This window comes from Sorex fumeus, unplaced genomic scaffold (assembly GCF_029834395.1).
Source record: "Sorex fumeus unplaced genomic scaffold, SorFum_2.1 ptg000080l, whole genome shotgun sequence".
NCBI lineage: Eukaryota > Metazoa > Chordata > Mammalia > Eulipotyphla > Soricidae > Sorex > Sorex fumeus.
In genome coordinates, this window is record NW_026606137.1 from 51,101 (window position 1) to 68,879 (window position 17,779).

Consider the following 17,779-nt stretch of genomic DNA (forward strand, 5'->3'; position numbering starts at 1 on the left):
TGAACAGGTGTGTCTGGCGGTGTAGGGGAAAGTCAAGTCAAGGCCGGATGCTCGGGAGGCGAGCAGAGCCCCCGCCAGCGCCGCGGCGCCCAGGGACCCAGCGCGCAAACTTGCAAGCCGGAGGCGCGGGCCGGGCGCGCCAGTGCGCACGTCGGTGCGCGCCGCTCCCCCGAGAGCGCTCGGCTCCCACCCCGCCGCCAAGGGCTGGAGCCGGAAAGCCGAGTCTGGGATGCAGGAGGACAGCACTACCGAGTCCCCCAGAGCGGCTCACCGGCCCTTCGGCAAGGCTCTGGGGCCCCCGGGCACCCGAGGCCCGCGGGCCCCCCAGCGCGTCTCCGGCTCGCCGCTTGCACGACGCAGCCCAAGCCTCCCTCCTCGGTGTCTTCTGTCACTTTCGAGGCCCGGCAAGGAAGGAATTCGGAGCAAGCGGGTGTGCCCCGTTGCTCCCAACCCCCCCGAGGCCCCGGAGTTCAGGGATCCTGCACTAGGGGCCCTGGAGGACGCCGGCCACGTGGCCTTACAGGGGTGCAGCGGGGCCTCTCTCCGTGACGGAGCCTCTAAGCCACGAGGCGCAGAGCCCGCGCCCTCTCCCCGACTCTCCTGGAGACGGTGAGGCCAGAGTGCCCGGCTTCGGGGACATCCTTTGAGCCTCGCGGCCGCGCGCCACAGGGCGAAATGTGGGGACCGTCTTCGGGCGTCGCGTCCACACGTGCACCCCCCTCGGTTCCTTGGCGCCCGGGGAGACGGAGCGCAGTTGGCAAGTCACCCTCACCCGCTGCGCTTGCCCCCGCCAGGGACGCGGGTTGCCATCTCGGAGGATGCGGCTGTCCGTGGTGGGGATGGGGAATGAGACCCCCCCCCCAGGTCCGGGAAACGGTGCTTGCCTGGTTGGTAGGGGCCTGAGGACCCCCGTTTTCACCGCTGCTGTCGCCCACTCGGGACGGCGTTGGCCTTTCTGCTCCGGGGCGCCCCCTGGCTTTTCCAAGAGCAAGACGTGCCCGCGCGCGCGCGTGGGCATCTATAGAAGCGGCAGATCGTCGCCCCCAACCCCACTCCACACCTCCACACCCCCCCCCACTGGTCGCACGCAGGAGACCAGAGTTTTACTAGGCGATTTTTTTTTTTCTGGACGCCCCCAGCCCATTTCTGCTCCGATGTCGAGCGTCATCTCAGGACCGAGGCCTGGCGCGCGGCCCCTTGCAAGGGGGACCGCGGGGCTGTGGGATGCGGCTGGGCGGCCTCGGGTGGCGGGTGGGCGCGGGGGCCCGAGGGGAGCGCTCGGGAGGGGAGGGAGCCGTTTGGGGGCGCGGAGGACGGCCGGCCCCGGTCCTGGCCCGGTGGGGGGGCGCCGGGGAAGGCGGGCGCGGGCCGGGTGCGCAGCCGGCGGGGTCAGGGGCGAAGGGGCAGGCCGAGGGCAGCGCGCGGGGAGCCGGCGCGGCGGCTCGGGTTACCCGGGCCCGGCCCTCCCACCCGCAGCTCGGGGCGCGGGGGCCCGGGCTGACTCGGGCCGTCCCCCGCTGTTTGCAGTTCTCTGGCAGGCGGCGGGGTTTGGGTTGAAAGGAATCGCCTCCATTTGGAACGTTGTTTATTTTTCCTAACTAGCCAGCGCCGACAGACGAGCCCGAGAGTGCGGCCGCTGGCCCCGGCCGAGCCCTCGCCGGGAAGGGGTCAGAACAGGGGCCGCCGAGGAGAAAAGAGGGGCGCCCTGAGCCCCAGCCCCGCACCCAGCGGCGGGGCCCCGTCCCCCGCCGCCAGCAGGGTCGGGGTCAAGGTCGGGGTGGGACCCAGAACGACTTTTCTGGCTCGGAGGAAAACGCGCCCGCGCGCGCGCTCGCTCGCTCGCTCGGGTCGCCCTGCCCTTCGCTTTGACCTTGCGAGCGCGAGTGGGTTGGGGTGGGACGGGTAGTGATGAGCTATTGGCCTCCGACCGCCTTCCACTTCAGTGCCTCTGACCGGGCGCCAGGAGCCGAGGTCGAGACTCAGTTTCCCCCATCCTCAAATGGGCCTCACGGGGCAGTGCGCATTTCGGAACTTGTAAGGATTCCAGGAGATCCTTCCCAGAAACCCCAATTGCTGGGCCTGGAACTTGGCTGTCTGTCGAGTTCTAGAGACCTGAGCCCCTGGGGGATGGGGGGCTGCGGGGTGACCGGGTGCTCTGCCCCGCAAGGTTGAGCGGGGTGAGTGCAGCCAGAGTGTGCCCCCCGCGGTGGAGGGGGGGAGGGAAGGGGCCGGAGCTGGAGTCTCCCCTCCCTCCCGCCGAGCTCTGGGGAGAGGATGCGGGCTGGGGTAGAGTTCTGAGCGTTTTGACATGAAATGAATAAAATGCAAATGATATTCAAAGCAAGATGCTAATGAGGCTCTATTCTTTTGAGCGGCCACAGCCCGGCAGTGCCCAGAACGGTGGTTGGAGCGGGTGTGAAGTGGGGACGGGCAGGGTCCAGCCGCCCAGGACGGTGGCTATGTGTATGTGTGTGTGTGTGTGTGTGTGTGTGTGTGTGTGCGCGCGCGCGCCTGTGCCCGCGTCGGCGCGCGCTGGCTCCGGAATGTGCGTCGCCGGCTCCGCGTGTGCTCGCGCCGTCATGAAAATGAGGTCAGGGAAGGTCGTTCCACTCTGCAGCATAAATCAAGGAGGAAAGGAGAATGGATGTGAGAGACAGTCCCGGGGGACCGCCCCGAGAGAGGCAAAGCGAGGGAAGAGGGAGGGGAGGTGGGGGAAAGTTCTGCGGAGAGAAAGCTAGAAGCCCGGCCGGGCGCTCGCCCTCCCCAAGCGCTTCCAGCTCGGCGGAGCCCCCCTTAGCCAGCAGCAGCGCGCCCCCCGACGCAGACAAGTTCGCGCCCTTGACTCCGCAACCTTCCGTCCTCCAGCCCCACCCCGTACCCGGGGGAAAGTCTCCCTACTAGGCGCTCTCTGCTGTGAACAGTGAGGGCCGTGCACCCTGCACCAGTGGGCGCCAGTCGCGCACCTATTTGCACTTCTAACTCGCGCGCACACCGGGGGGCTTTGGGCGAGACAGACCCATTTCTGGAGTAGGCTTTGCACGCTGCTGCCCAGGTGCTCCGACTGGCGCGCTCGTCCTTCCTGGACCTGCTCCCGGCGACCCCCTTTCCAGGACCCGCTCCCCGCCTTTCGCCTACCCCAGGCGGGGGAGTCGGGACCCGAGTTTCCCGCGCGCGCGTCCTAGATCCCAGCGGTCGATCTCTGCAGTTTCTGGCGGCGCTGGGCCGGAACCGAGGCGCGAGTCCCTGCAGTCTAGCTGTCGGAGAGAAAGCGGAATGAGCGCGCTAGACGGCCGGCCGGAGAGAGCTGAGGAACAGGGGGCCACACTCCATCCGGGACACTCCAGACTCTGAGGGCCGAATAGCTAGCTGCAGGGGACAGTGCATCTCTGCCCGCGGAACTGCACCGTGGCGGTGGGCAGGCAGGCTGGATTCCCGCCGCCCAAGAACAAGAAAGTAGGAAATGAGAAGGACAGATTAGGCTGCCTGAGGGAACCCCTGCTGATTCTCCAGGGCCTTCTCTTTACCTCAATCAATAACGAGGATGATGCCCAAAGCCTGTAGAAAGGACACAGTTCAGGGCACTCCAGAGTCAATTTTACCAAGCTGTGTGTCCATCACCATTCTGCCCCAGGAAGGAGCAGTCTCGTGTGCACTGAGATCCTTTAAGTACCCAAGGGCTCCTCAGTGAGTTCCTGTTACGAGACAGAGAACTAGGTCCAGGGGCTGTCCCCGGAGGCCCTTCTGGTACAGCCTCCTGGACACTGGTTATGCCAAGTGACGCAGGTGGCTCTGAGCACTGGGAAGGAAAAGAACAACCCGGTCCTGCAGGGTCTCTCCGAGGCGGGGCTGCATATCCCTGGCCGCGGGACATGGGAAGATAACATGGAGTTTGCCTGCAAGGTTCTGGCCCAGGCCCGCGCTTGGATTGTAGGTGAGGTTGAGTGGGAAGCCACTGGTGGTTTTGTAAAAGGCCTGACACATCTTGTTTCACGTTTCAAGAGAACAAACAAAGCCAGGGAGTTCAATGGTCCAGGTGGTGGCAGGATTTGTCAATGCCTGGGCTGCGCCCCAAGGTGTCGTAGCCCCCACTGTCATATAGGCAAGCTGAGGTCTCACCGACCTGGAGCCCCGTCTGTTCCTCCCGCTGGTACTTTAGGAAGGGGTCCAGAGGGGAGGAGGGGTCCTGGGAGGATTCCCCAAAGTCAGCTACCCCTTTTCGTGTCCTCTCTGGTCTCCTGCTTCGCCTACCCCTGGACCTTGGGGCTGCGGGGACGAGGAGGGCCACTCGGGCGCAAGGAGCGAAGGTCGGGGCTGGAGCAATAGTAAAGAGGGTTGGGCATGTGCCTTGCACCGGGCCGACCTGGGTTCGATTCCCAGCATCCCATAGGGTCCCCTGAGCATCGCCAGGGGTAATACCTGAGTGCAGAGTAGTGTGAGTGCGTCTCCAGGTGTGACCCAAAAAGAAAAAAAAAAAAGGCGAAGGTCTAGGTGTCTCTGCAGAGCGCGGGCACCGCAGCCGCGGAATTCGGTTCCCGGAGTCTTGGGGTGGGGGGGGACGCACCGCCCGAATGGTGGTCCCGCACTGCCCCCCGGTGGGCACAGAGGGCACCGCCGCGGAGTCGCTGCCAATCCCCGCCGGGGCCGCGACGGACGCGGGCGCGTTCCAAGTGGCCTTTAAGTGGCCCGCCAGGTGCAGGCGCCAAGAGCAGGCGTTTGTCTCACTTGGTCTCACCGTTGGCTTATCGCGCTTTGTTTATTGACCGTGTTCAATCCCGGGCATCCCCGCTGGGCGCCGCCGAGCCCCGCCGGGAGTAATTGCTGGGCGCGTCTGGAGTAAGGGCGGGGCGTGGCCGGGGGCGGCCCGGAGCCCCCCACCACGCACACAGGTGTTGCTGGAACTCGGGGGGGGGGGGGGGGGACTCGGAGTGGGGGAGACGGCGGGTGGTGGGGCCGCTGACCCCGCGCACTCGGCGCCCCCTTCAGCGCTGAGGCCAGAGCCCCCTCTGGATCCGAGGCCCGTTGATTCGGCGCTTGAGTGGCGGGGGGCTCCTGAGCCCACCCTGAGCTGGCCACCGTTCTCCGGACTCTGCTGCCCCCTGGTGGTCCGGAACGATGCGGCCCTAGTCTTGCCCTTCGCGCTGCAAACTTCGGTCCCTTCTTCGGAGTGGTCCAGAGGGCTTCCTGCGAGACTTGTGGAAAGATTTTTGTTTGTTTCAGTTTAAGTAAGTATCGTTTATTTTCCTGTTTATTTTAAAAATTAAAAAAATTTTTTTAATGAATTACCGGGAGGTACAGTTACAGACTTAGAAACTTTTGTGCTTACGTTTCAGTCATACAATGATCGAGTGCCCATCCCTCCACCAGTGCCCGTTTTCCACCACCAATGATCCCAGTATCTCTCCCATCCCATCCTTCCCATCCCACCTGCCCTCCCTCCCCTCCACCTCTGGGACAGGCACATTCTCTCTCTCTCTCTCTCTCTCTCTCTCTCTCTCTCTCTCTCTCTCTCTCTCTCCTTTAGGGTGTTGTGGTCTGCAATGCAAGTATTGAATGGCTATCATGTTCGGTCTATAGTCTACTTTCGGCATGCAGCTCCCATCCCGAGCGGGTCCTCTAAACACCCTCTACTTGGTGGTCCCTTCTCTACCTAAGCTGTCTTTCCCCCCAGCATGTGAGGCCAGATAAAATCCAGATCCCGGACGAGAACAGTGCAGTCTTCTGCCCCCGTGCCTGGGTGTTCCTTCCCGGGGCCCCTTGGAGGGGAGCGGGTTGAGCTTTCCTCCCTGCCCTGCCCCGACCGGGGCTCCGGCAGTCGAAGACCTCCAGGACCAGCCACCACCATGCTGAGACCACTCTCCGCACACCTGAAGGTACTGGCAGACGGACAAAGCCACGCGGGTTCCGGGGCCGAGACCTCCAAGCCTACTCGGATTGGAGTGGAGCATCTTCCACCCAGATCCTCCAAATTCCAGTAGGCGGGGGTCACACCCACCACCTGGCCCCCTGGCGCCATGTAATCCCATCAGCGGCCAAGACTCAGAGACTATAAAATCCAGATTCTGGAACTGCGCGGCCGCAAATGCGGCCGCACGACATCTTATCAGAACTTTTTTTTTATGACATCTTATTGTCTCATTCCTACTTTGGACAAACTTGCAGGCTATCGAATGTAGCCTGCCCACAGGGCAGAGTCTGGCAAACTCCCCGTGGTGTACCAAATATGCCAAATACCAGTAACAATGATGGGTCTCATTCTCCTAAAGAGCCGTGAATATAATCTCAGGGCCAGGATGAAGGAGACATTACTGGGGCCTGCTCGAGGCAATCGACGAATAACAGGATGATGAAATGAAATGAAATGAAAATGTGAGGCCGGCTTCCAAGCTGTGGAGCAAACCTCTTGGTCCTTATCTCCACTATCCTTGGGTGTTAGTCTCCCATTCTGTTACTTTATGTTCCCCAGATGAGTGGAATCTTTTTATGTCTGTCCCTCTCTTTCTGACTCATTTCACTTAACATGATACTTTCCATGTTGATCCACTTATATGCAAATTGCATGACTTCATCTTTTCTACCAGCTGCATATTCCATTGTGTACATGTACCAAAGTTTCTTTTACCAGTTTTCTGTTCTTAGGCACTCAGGTTTTTTTTTTTTCTTCCAGATTTTGGCTATTGTAAGCAGTGCTGCAATGAGCATACTAGTGCAGATGAGATTTCTGGAAAGATTTGACTGTAGAGTGTCCTAGCACTACGACCTCATGCATGCAGAGACAACGATAACAACATTTCACTCTCCACCAGAATCATTTTCCTTGGCAAACTTCTACTAAGAGACAGCTGGGCTCTCAGTATTGTGGAGAACTAGCAAATGGCTCTCCCATCCAATCTCCTCTCCAGCCTCGGGGCCACAGGGTTGCAGTTAAAAAAAACTGGGGGGGGGGTGGAGTGATAGTACAGCGGGTAGGGTGTTTGCCTTGCACTCGGCTGACCCGGGTTCGATTCCCAGCATCCCATAGGGTCACCTGAGCACCACCAGGAGTAATTCCTGAGTGCATGAGACAGGAGTAACCCCTGTGCATTGCCGGGTGTGACCCAAAAAGCAAAAAAAAAAAAAAACAAACTGGGGGGAGGGGTAATCACACCTGGCTTTGCTCAGGGCTTTATTCTCAGCTCTGGGCTCAGGGATCACTCCTGGTGGGGCTCCGGGGACCATATGGGATGCTGAGGATGGAACCTGGGTTGGCCGGGTGCAAAACAAGTGCCCTGCCCACTACGCTATCTCTCCAGCCTTTGTGGGTCACAGTTTAAGAGAGAAGATAGGAGCAAAGTGATGCCTCCCCTTGTTTTCTATTCTTTTAGATTTTTTTTTGGCTCTTTGGATCACACCCGGTGATGCACAGGGGTTCCTCCTGGCTCTGCACTCAGGAATTACTCCTGGTGGTGCTCAGGTGACTATATGGGATGCTGGGAATCGAACCCGGGTCGGCCGCGTGCAAGGCAAACGCCCTACCCGCTGTGCTATCGCTCCAGCCCCGTAATTCCTTAATCTTTTTTTGTGTGTGCGCTTTTTGGTCACACCTGGCGATGCACAGGGGTTCCTCCTGACTCTGCACTCAGAAATCACTCCTGGCGGTGCTCAGGGGACTATATGGGATGCTGGGAATCAAACCCGGGTCGGCCGCATGCAAGGCAAATGCCCTATCCACTGTGCTATCGCTCCAGCCCCATATTTTAGCCTTCATCGCAGCGATTAGGAATCAGGGTTCCTCCACACCACAGAGGTCGAGCTCCCCATGTGGCTACTCTGCTGTCACCAATATCCTCACCCATGCAGAACCAGGAGTAATCTTTGAGCATCACCTGGTTTGGCCCAAACACAATGACTTTTTTGTTTGTTTGTTTGTTTATGATTTTTGGGGGGCCACACTCAGCTGTTCTCAGGGCTTACTCCTGGCTCTGTATTCAGGGGCCACCCCTGCCAGTGCTTGAGGGACCATATGAGGTGCCAGGGACTAAACCCAGGTCATCCGCAGGTATGGTCAGCACCTTACCTGCTGCACCATTTCACCAGCCCCTCCTCAAACATGATTTTGAACCGCGGACAAGGGTGATGTGTTTTTCATCTCAGGAATACTGTTATTTTGAAAGTGGTCTCTGGAGCTACGTGGTAGGAAGGTGGGAAGCATGGACCATGATGGGACAGGGAACCCCCCTTTCCTCCTGGGACCCTGTTTGCAAAGCACAGTCCTATGGACAAAGACAGAGAGGGGTCTGCTCCCCCATCTGGAATGGTCTGCCCAGGCGCAGGCATGGGGAGAGGGGCGAAGAAAAAGGGAAGCTTTTACTAAACTTTTGCTAAAGACCCAGGAGGAGGTAAAGTTAATAGGTAAAGGCCCTCCCGTTGTTCGTCGATTTGCTCGAGCGGGCCCAGTAACGTCTCCATTGGAGACTTTGTTGTTACTGTGTCTGGCATATCGAATACGTCATGGGGAGCTTGGCAGGCTCTGCCGTGCGGGCGAGATACTCTCGGTAGCTTGCCGGGCTCTCCGAGAGGGGCGGAAGAATCGAACTCGGGTCGGCCATGTGGGCTGCGTGCAAGGCAAACGCCCTACCGCTGTACCCAGGAGGAGAGGGGAAGGAAAAGAGACGATGACAAGGGAAGGAAGGCGGGCCAGATGATAGGACAGGGGAGGGCGCACACCTTACAACACAGCTGACTGGGTTTGATTCCTGGCATCCCATATAGTTACCCGAGCACCCGCCGTCAGGAGTGATTCCTGCGCGCAGAGCCAGGAGTAATCTTTGAGCGTCACCCAGTATGGCCCAAACACAATGACCAAAAAATAAAAAAAAAAAAGAGGAAAGGAAGGAGAGGGAAAAAAAAAACCCAATAATCAGGACCGAGTTGACCTGTAGGTCCAGGTCAGTGACATGGACGGAGAGGGCAGAGTGAGCCATGGAAACTCTCTCTCTCTCTCTCTCTTTCTCTCTCTCTCTCTCTCTCTCTCTCCGTGCATGTGGGTGACTCTTGGGAATGGCACTTGACCAATGGCACCAGATGGTTCAACCTTTTAAATCTGACCTATCAAAGGGGTGGGAGTCAATTAGAGTGGACATGACCGGGGTTCGAATCCCTGGTATCACATATGGCCCCCCAAGGACCGCTGGGGGTCACTCCTGAGCACAGCCAGGAAGAGGCTCTGAGTAGCATGAGGCATATCCCAAATACCCCCCACCTTCTGATAAATAATAAACGTATATGGCACTGTCCTCCTGTTGTTCATCGATTTGCTCGAGCGGGCCCAGTAACGTCTCCATTGGAGACTTTGTTGTTACTGTGTCTGGCATATCAAACACGTCATGGGGAGCTTGCCAGGCTTTGCTGTGCGGGCGAGATACTCTCGGTAGCTTGCCGGGTTCTCCGAGAGGGACGGAGGAATCGAACCTGGCTCACAAGGCAAACGCCCTACTGCTGTGCTATCGCTCCAGCCCAATAAACGTATATATAGTCATGAAAAGCAAAAGGAAATGGCTGGGGGAGGGGGGAGGCAGGAAAGTCAGGAATCAAGAAATACTCAGGCTCTTTGTGCCAAGGCTAAGATGGATGGTGAGATTATTACCCACAAGCCTGTGGCAGTGACCTGAGACCAGGAAAAACGGAGGGATCAGGAGGCCACTGGCCTAGAGCAGCAGGTCTCAGCAAGGGGACACAGATCCCTGGCAGGGATGGGGCAGACACAGGCATAGGACCAGGATGCTGAAGTCTGAACTGGACATTGAGTGATGTCGTTCATGGGTAAAGAGAATGACCTGGACATTGAGGAGGAACTTAGAGCCCACTGCTTTAACTGTGACATGAACTGACTTCATACACTCCTGGAGTCTCATAGGGAGATCTGTCATCCGCACTCGAACATCCATGAGCTTGGGAATGAATCCACGCTCATTGCGACACCTGAGCCCAGCAACGCTTTAGGACTACAGTCAGCAGTGCTTCTGGGGCACAAGGTTCCAGGGGCTAAACTAGAGGCTTTGCACTTATAAGACACGTGTCCTTGACCACTGAGCATTGTCCCAAGCCCAGAAACTTGGCCCTTTGGGGGTCTCAAGATGCCCGGCACACCCACAGCTCCGCCTCATCATTTCCGAGCTGAAGCCGGGTTCCCCCATCTAGATGTGCATGGTCCTTCATTTAGTTCCTTTTCAATTGGACTGGAGGGATAGCACAGCGGTAGGGCGTTTGCCTTGCCTAAGGCCGGCCTGGCCGAGCGAGGTTCGATTCCTCCGCTCTATCGGAGAGCCCGGCAAGCTACCGAGAGTATCTTGCCCACACAGCAAAACCTGGCAAATTCCCCGTAGCGTATTCGATATGCCAAACACAGTAACAACAAGTCTTAAAAAAAATGGAGACGTTACTGGGCCCGCTCGAGCAAATTGATGAACAACGGGAGGACAGTGTTTCTTACGATGGCCAAAGTTCTATTTCACCTGGAGTTCTGCCCCTTTCTTCTTGATTTTTCAGGTCCTTCTGTATTCTGGAGTATTAGTCCATAACATGTCTGATTTGGTCTCTCCTGTCAATCCAAACAAAGTGTTAAGTCTGGACATGTGGCCCCTTGGTGGAGGGTTTGCCTCAAATGTGTGACACGTTGAGTCTCGGGATTTGATCCTGGCCCTGTGCCTCCCCTTCCCCATCACCGCCAAGAAGATAGAAAAATTATTTCAGATAGGCTGGAGAGATACTTGGGTGAGAACTTACCTCACATGCGGCCAGTCTGGGTTCGATCCTTGACTCCCTGCGTGATCTCCCAACCACTTCTAGGAGTGATCCCTGCGTGCAGAGTCAGGAGTAAACCCTGAGCACTGCTGGGTGTAGCACACCCCCCCAACAAAATTCATATATTTTAGAGTGTCTTTTACATACATAAGAATGATTTGTTTTTACATGGACAGTCCTTCAAAAACTAGAAATTGAGCTTCCATCTGACCCCGCAATACCACTTCTGGGAATATATCCCAAGGATGCAAAAAAGCACCGTCGAAATGACGTCTGTACCTATATGTTCATTGCAGCCCAAATCTGGAAACAACCCAAGTGCCCTAGAACAGATGACTGGTTAAAGAAACTTTGGTACATCTACACAATGGAATACTATGCAGCTGCGAGGAAAGATGAAGTCATGAACTTTGCTTATAAATCGGTAGACATGGAGAGTATCATGCCAAGTGAAATGAGTCAGAAAGGGAGGGACATACACAGAATTTCTCCCTTCGTTTCTTCTGGCTGAGACCCTCACTCACCTCTTACCTTCCCAGATATGTGTCTCTCATCGGGGTGCCAGAGGATGCCTGTCAGTAATCTTCCTGGGATGGTGAGGGGGACATGGAGGTCCATGTACTTAGTGAGGGGCAGTAGGTGCCTGCAGTGGGTCTGGTCGTCACAGCTCAGGGCCCAGAGCTTCTGACCACTCTTTACATTTTGGGGGGCCAGACCCGGCGATACTTAGGAGTTACTCCTGGCTTTGCACTCCTGTCTGTGCTCAGGGGGCCCTATGGGTTGCCGGGGATCAAACCCAGGTCAGCCATGTGCAAGGCAAGTGCCCTCCCTACTGTACTATTGCTCCAGGCTCTATATTTCTTCTATATTTGTTTTCTGGGGGGGGGGCCATACCTCAGACCCCCTCAGGCTACTCCTGGTTCTGTACTCAGGGGTCACGCCTGGGAGCCGTGCAGAACTGAGTGGGGGCTGGCGGATCCTTGCAAACACAGCCTCCCCGTGCTCAGTCATGGAACTCTCTCTCTGGTCCCACTTTTTTTTTTATTTTTAACTCGCTGTATTTTTTATGAGGAAGTCTTTTGAAATAAGTCGCCACCATCCTGACATTCCACCCTTAAATAATTCAGCACGTGTCTCTTGAAAAAAAAAAAAAGAGAGAGTTTCTCCTCCATAACAAATTAGCGCTGTCACCCTGGGTGCAATTAAGAGTCATTCTTTTGTCTTTTCTTGTGCTTTATTTACTTTGGGCTTCTCAGTGGTGTGAGGGGGCAGGCGGTACCCCCCACTGTGCTGTGCTGGGGTGGGGGACCCTGTGAGAGGCTCCAGGGACTGAACTCGGCCCCTCCCCCCCATGAAGGCCAAGGTCGCACCCCAGCCCTTGAGTGCTCTCTCTGGCCTCCAAGCTCCACTTCTTTTTTTTTAATTTTAATTTTAATTTTTTAAATTTATTTATTGAATCCCCATGAGAACGGTCACAAAGTCTTTCAGTTCAAGTCTCGGTTGGTCAGACAATGAGCAAACACCCCTGTGACTCCTCCTCCCTGGCTCTGGGGTCCAAGCTTATGAAGCTGCTCGTGGAGCTCTTCCTGGGGTCACAGCTTTCTTCCCTCGGCTCCATCCCTGTGCCCCGGCTTCACCCGCGATGTGTCCACTTCACCTGTTCCACCGTGGCCCCAAGCAGGAGCGCCCGGTGTTCCTTCCACCCCCTTCACAGTGGCAGAGACAGAGACAGGCGCAGATAGAGGCAGAGCAAGTGCAGCCCATGCCCCGGCCAGACAGCTGAGAAATCCCCAAGTCTGAATCCCCGCTGGGCCCCTCAGCTCTCTGGGTTTGGATGCAGCTGCCCGTGACTGCTTTTACACGGACACCCTGCAGGGCTCCCGGTCTCCCGGGAGCAAGGCGTGTGAGGCTAAGAGGAGAAATTGAGACCCTGGAGAACTAACGTGGGAAGGCAGGGTGCAGTTTGAGGGTTCGAGGGAAACCACGTACAGTCGCCTAGCTTTTTTTTTTTGCTTTTTGGGTCACAGCTGGCGATGCACAGGGGTTACTCCTGGCTCTGCACTCAGGAATTACCCCTGGCAGTGCTCAGGGGACCATATGGGATGCTGGGAATCGAACCGGGGTCGGCTGCATGCAAGTCAAACGTCCTACCTGCTGTGCTATCGCTCCAGCCCCAGTCGCCTAGTTTTTGAGTTCAAATAAGGCTTGCTTGGTTGCTTGTCTCATCTTCTTATGTTTGGGGGGGTCACACCGGCAATGCTCAGGGGTTGCTTCTGACTCTGCACTCAGGAATTACTCCTGGCGGTGCTGGGGGGACCATATGGGATGCCGGGGATCGAACCTGGGTCGGCCGCGTGCAAGCCAAACGCCCTCCCTGCTGTGCTATCGCTCTGGCCCCTGCATGGCTCATCTTATTAAAATGCGTGTGTGTGTGTGTGTGTGTGTGTGTTTGTGCATGTGCGTGCATGTAAGAGCACATAATACACATTTGTCTCTCCAGTGATGGAGTGAGCAGGGGATCCAGGGAAGGTCAGTGACCGGAAGTGGCCGATCAGGTTCCTAGATCCCAGTGGGAGCCTAGGGAGAACAGCGGGCTGCAGGGACCTTGCTAGGTCGATGTCTAGACGCAGAGGCAGCCCTGTGCCTCTTCCCCGGTACACTCCAAGCCGGTGGGCACTGGACTCCTGGTGGAGGAAGGCTGCCAGCCCCTGTGCCAGGAGGGTGTCTGAGGAATCGTGTGCTTGGGGCTTGGTGGGTTGGCTACTCCTGGCTCAGTGCTCAGGGGCTTTTCGCACGGAGGCTAAGTGGGGGGCAGGCCTTACCGGGAACGGAACCTGGGCTTTTGCAGACAAGCCTACACTCGGCCCTGTAAGCCGTCTGCCTGGCCCCAGACCTTGGTTCTTTCCTGCAGTTCACCCAAAGGCGTCCACGCCCACCCTCACGCACACAGTGCTCTTGGCCAGTGCTGTACTGGCCTTCCTGGAGCTCAGCGTCTGTCTTGCGCTCTCGGAGTCAGGCTGTGACTGTGACAGCCTGCTTACAGGCTGGAGTGGGAGGGAGCTGGCCGTGCACGTGGCCAAGCCCAGCACGACCTCCTGCGCCGCACTCAGGGCCCCCTAAGGCTGCCCAGAGCACTGCCAGGAGTGGGCACCCTCCCCCGCCTCCCCCAGAGCTCAAGGCCCTCTCGTGGCGAAACGGGTGTACTGCATGGATTCCCTGGAGCGCTAGAGCCTCCAGGCTTTATCCCTCAGCGCCGTGCAGAGGCTCAGGGGCTCGACAGGATCCTCTCTGGGAGAGAACAGGGACAAGGCTGTCTCGCTGAGCGAACGCAGGTCTGATTCACGGACACTGTCCTGTTGTCTGAGGAGAGCCACGTTCACAAAACACTAATAGCTGTGTGTGCGAGAGAGAGAGAGAGAGACAGACACAGAGACAGAGACAGAGAGAGATGGAGACAGAGACAGTGAGACAGAGAGACAGAGACAGAGACAGAGAGACACAGAGAGATAGAGAGACAGAGAGAGACAGAGAGACACAGAGAGACATAGAGAGACAGAGAGACACAGAGAGAGACATAGAGAGACAGAGAGATAGAGAAAACCAGAGACAGAGAGACAGAGACACAGCGAGATGGAGACAGAGACAGTGAGACAGAGAGACAGAGACAGAGAGATGGAGACAGAGAGACAGAGACACAGAGAGACAGGGAGACAGAGATACAGAGACAGAGAGATGGAGACAGAGAGACAGAGAGAGACAGAGACAACCAGAGCCAGAGAGACACAGAGAGACAGAGACACAGCGAGATGGAGACAGAGACAGTGAGTCAGAGAGACAGAGACAGAGAGAGACAGAGACACAGAGACACAGAGAGATGGAGACAGAGACAGTGAGACAGAGAGACAGAGACAGAGAGACACATTGAGACAGAGACACAAAGAGACAGGGAGACAGAAAGACAGAGACAGAGAGACAGAGACACAGAGAGACAGGGAGACAGAGATACAGAGACAGAGAGATGGAGACAGAGAGACAGAGAGAGACAGAGACACAGAGAGACAGAGAGACAGAGAGAGACAGAGAGAGACAGAGACACAGAGAGACAGAGAGACACAGAGAGAGACAGAGCATTAAAAAAACAAACTACAGATATTTTGAGGCCCTAGGGGGTGACTAGGAGCCTTCCAGACAGGCCGTGAGCGTGATCCCTGTGCTGCCCGCCTAGGTCCTGGCAGCCCTCTCAGTGTGTGTGTGTGGGCACCAGGGCTAAGGGTGTGGCAGCCCCCACGTGGGTGTGGGGGCACTGTGTGAGCAGACAGCCCCATATGCGGAGCACCAGGGCTTGAGTGCGATCCTGCCAGCCCGGCAGCCAAGAGCGTGAAGCCCGTAGCCAGGTCTCACCTGCTCTTGGGCCTGCCTTAAGGACCGGCTCTGGGCTATTGCACATGCCATAGGGATGCGTGTGATTTGCTTCCGGTAAGAAGGGAAATCTCTGGGCATCGCCACCAAGCAGGGGCCTCCCCGGCTCGTCGGCACATCAGCAACAAAGGCAGGGCAAGCGGGAAGAAAAGACCCTGCACCGGGGAGTCTGGTGGGGAAGGAGCTTGTTCTGCACGTGGCCAACCCCAGTTTAGTTCTTGGAAGTGCATATGGCCCCCCTGGGCACCCCTAAGAGTGATGCCCAAGGGCAACCAGGTTTGCCCTCCCCCCCAAGTATCCTCCCCCAAACAAATCCCCACTTTTTTTTTTTTTTTGCTTTTTGGATCACACCCAAAGATGCTCAGGGCTGATTCCTGGCTCTGCGCTCAGGAATCACTCCTGGAGGTGCTCAGGGGACCCTATGGGATGCTGGGAATCGAACCTGGGTCGGCTGCGTGCAAGGCAAACGCCCTAGCCGCTGTGCTATCGCTCCAGCCCCCAAATCCCCACTTTTAATTTTAGTTTTGGGTCACACCTGTTCATGCTCAGGGGTTATTCCTGGCTCTGCACTCAGGGATTACTCCTGGCGGTGCTCAGGAGGACCCTATGGGATGCCGGGGATCGAACCCGGGTCGGTCACATGCAAAGGAAGCACACTTCTGTCTGTGGCGCTATTTCCTCTGGCTCCTCAAAAATATTTCTTTCAGCCTCAAATTTATGGGTAGGAAACTGGTTGAGAAAACCGTAGCTGCAACCTTGAGCCTTTTTGGAGGATGAGGATGGGGTGGGGGGGGGGCAGCAGAAGTCACAGCCCTGGGCAGACAGAAGGACCGTGGCAAGACCGAGTCAAAACTGTCCAGCACCAGCCCAGATGAATTTTGGCTTTTCTGTGGCTTGGTCCCGTCTTCCGTGCATCCTCTCTTGGACAGGAATGTGGATATAGGTCTTGGTGTCTGGCCTGAGGCTGTGTATTGAGCGTGTGTGCAGTTAACGTGTCTGCAGGTGTTGTACCTGGGTTTTGGGGTCACAGCGTGAGCAACACCGTCAGAAACACAGTAATGCAAGTGCAAAGCAGTTTTATTCCAGTTAACGGGGGTCAACTCTCTCACCCACAAAGCGGTCTCTTGATAGCGACCCTGACCTCCAAGTGCAAGCAGTTTTTATAGGTTCCAAGGTTGAACTAGCACTGTAATGGCAGTGATCAAGCAACAGTCGTCAGCTCTTAGTCAACATTTGATAACAGTTTGTCAGTTGCTGGTTGTTAAAAAACAAAAAATGGACTTGGTAATAGTTAGCCTGTTTGTGGTTGTTCCAAAAAATAGACATAGTGACCTCTCATGACCAGTCAGATGTTACCAGAAATTACAAATTCAGTTTCTGGGAAACAGAAACTTAGGCCCAGTCAAAACTTAACGTTAGCTGTGGCTGTGGCTGGCTCTAGGTCTGGCTTTCGGGTACCTAACACAGGAACTTCAGGAGGAACTGAGACAGAGAGTGGCTGGGTCTTACCTGCACTGGGTCTGACTTAAGGACCGGCTTTGGGATACTGCTCACAGCACAGGGATGCGTGTGATTTGCTTGTGGTAGGAAGGGAAATCTTTGGGCTGAAACGATAGAATAGTGGGTAGGGTGCTTGCCTTGCACGTGGTCGACCTGAGTTCGATTCCTGGCACCACATAGAATTTCCGGAGCCCCTCCAGGAGTGATCCCTGAGCACAGAGTCAGGAATAAGCCAGAGCACTGCTGAGTATGCCCCAAAAACCAAAGGCAAAGAAAAAAAAGAGAGAAAATAATCTGTGGCTCTTACATCCACTGTGATGGCTTGAAAGTCCATCCCCAAGAGCGTGAGGAGTGACTCGGAGGTAGAACACTTGTCTCACACGTGCAAGGTCCTGCATTCAATCTCTCCAGAGACGAGAACATTTTGAAAATATGGTCATCAATTCTTGGATATAAGCATCTTTCCAGGGCTGGAGTGATAGCACGGCAGGTAGAGCATTTGCCTTGCACGCGGCCGACCCGGGTTTGATTCCTCTGCCCCTCTCAGAGAGCCTGGCAAGCTACCGAGAGTATCCCGCCCGCACCGCAGAGCCTGGCAAGCTCCCGGTGGCGTATTGGATATGCCAAAAACAGTAACAACAAGTCTCACAATGGAGATGTTACTGGTGCCCGCTTGGGCAAATTGATGAACAACGGGAGGACAGTGCTACATGCTATGGCATCTTTCCAGATGGAGTCTCACCTCTTTCCTACTAAGTGAGGGCAGTGTCCAGTGACTAGCTCCAAATGAACAGGGTATGGCAGTGGTGGTGTGTGACTTCGGAAGTTAGGTTACAAGAGAATTCCTTTCTATTTTTATCTTATTTATTTAGTTATTTATTTATTTATGATCTTGGGGAATGAGACCCATTGTAGTTACTGTAATCATTGTAATTGACCGTGTGGCCGCCCACCTACCAGATGGTCAGACTTCTTCATCAAGATCATGAACGATCGGTTTGAGGCTCTTCATGTTCCTAGAGCGAACAGACGCCATTTGGCTACACTAGCACGCGACAGGGACAGATGGAGACATTACTGG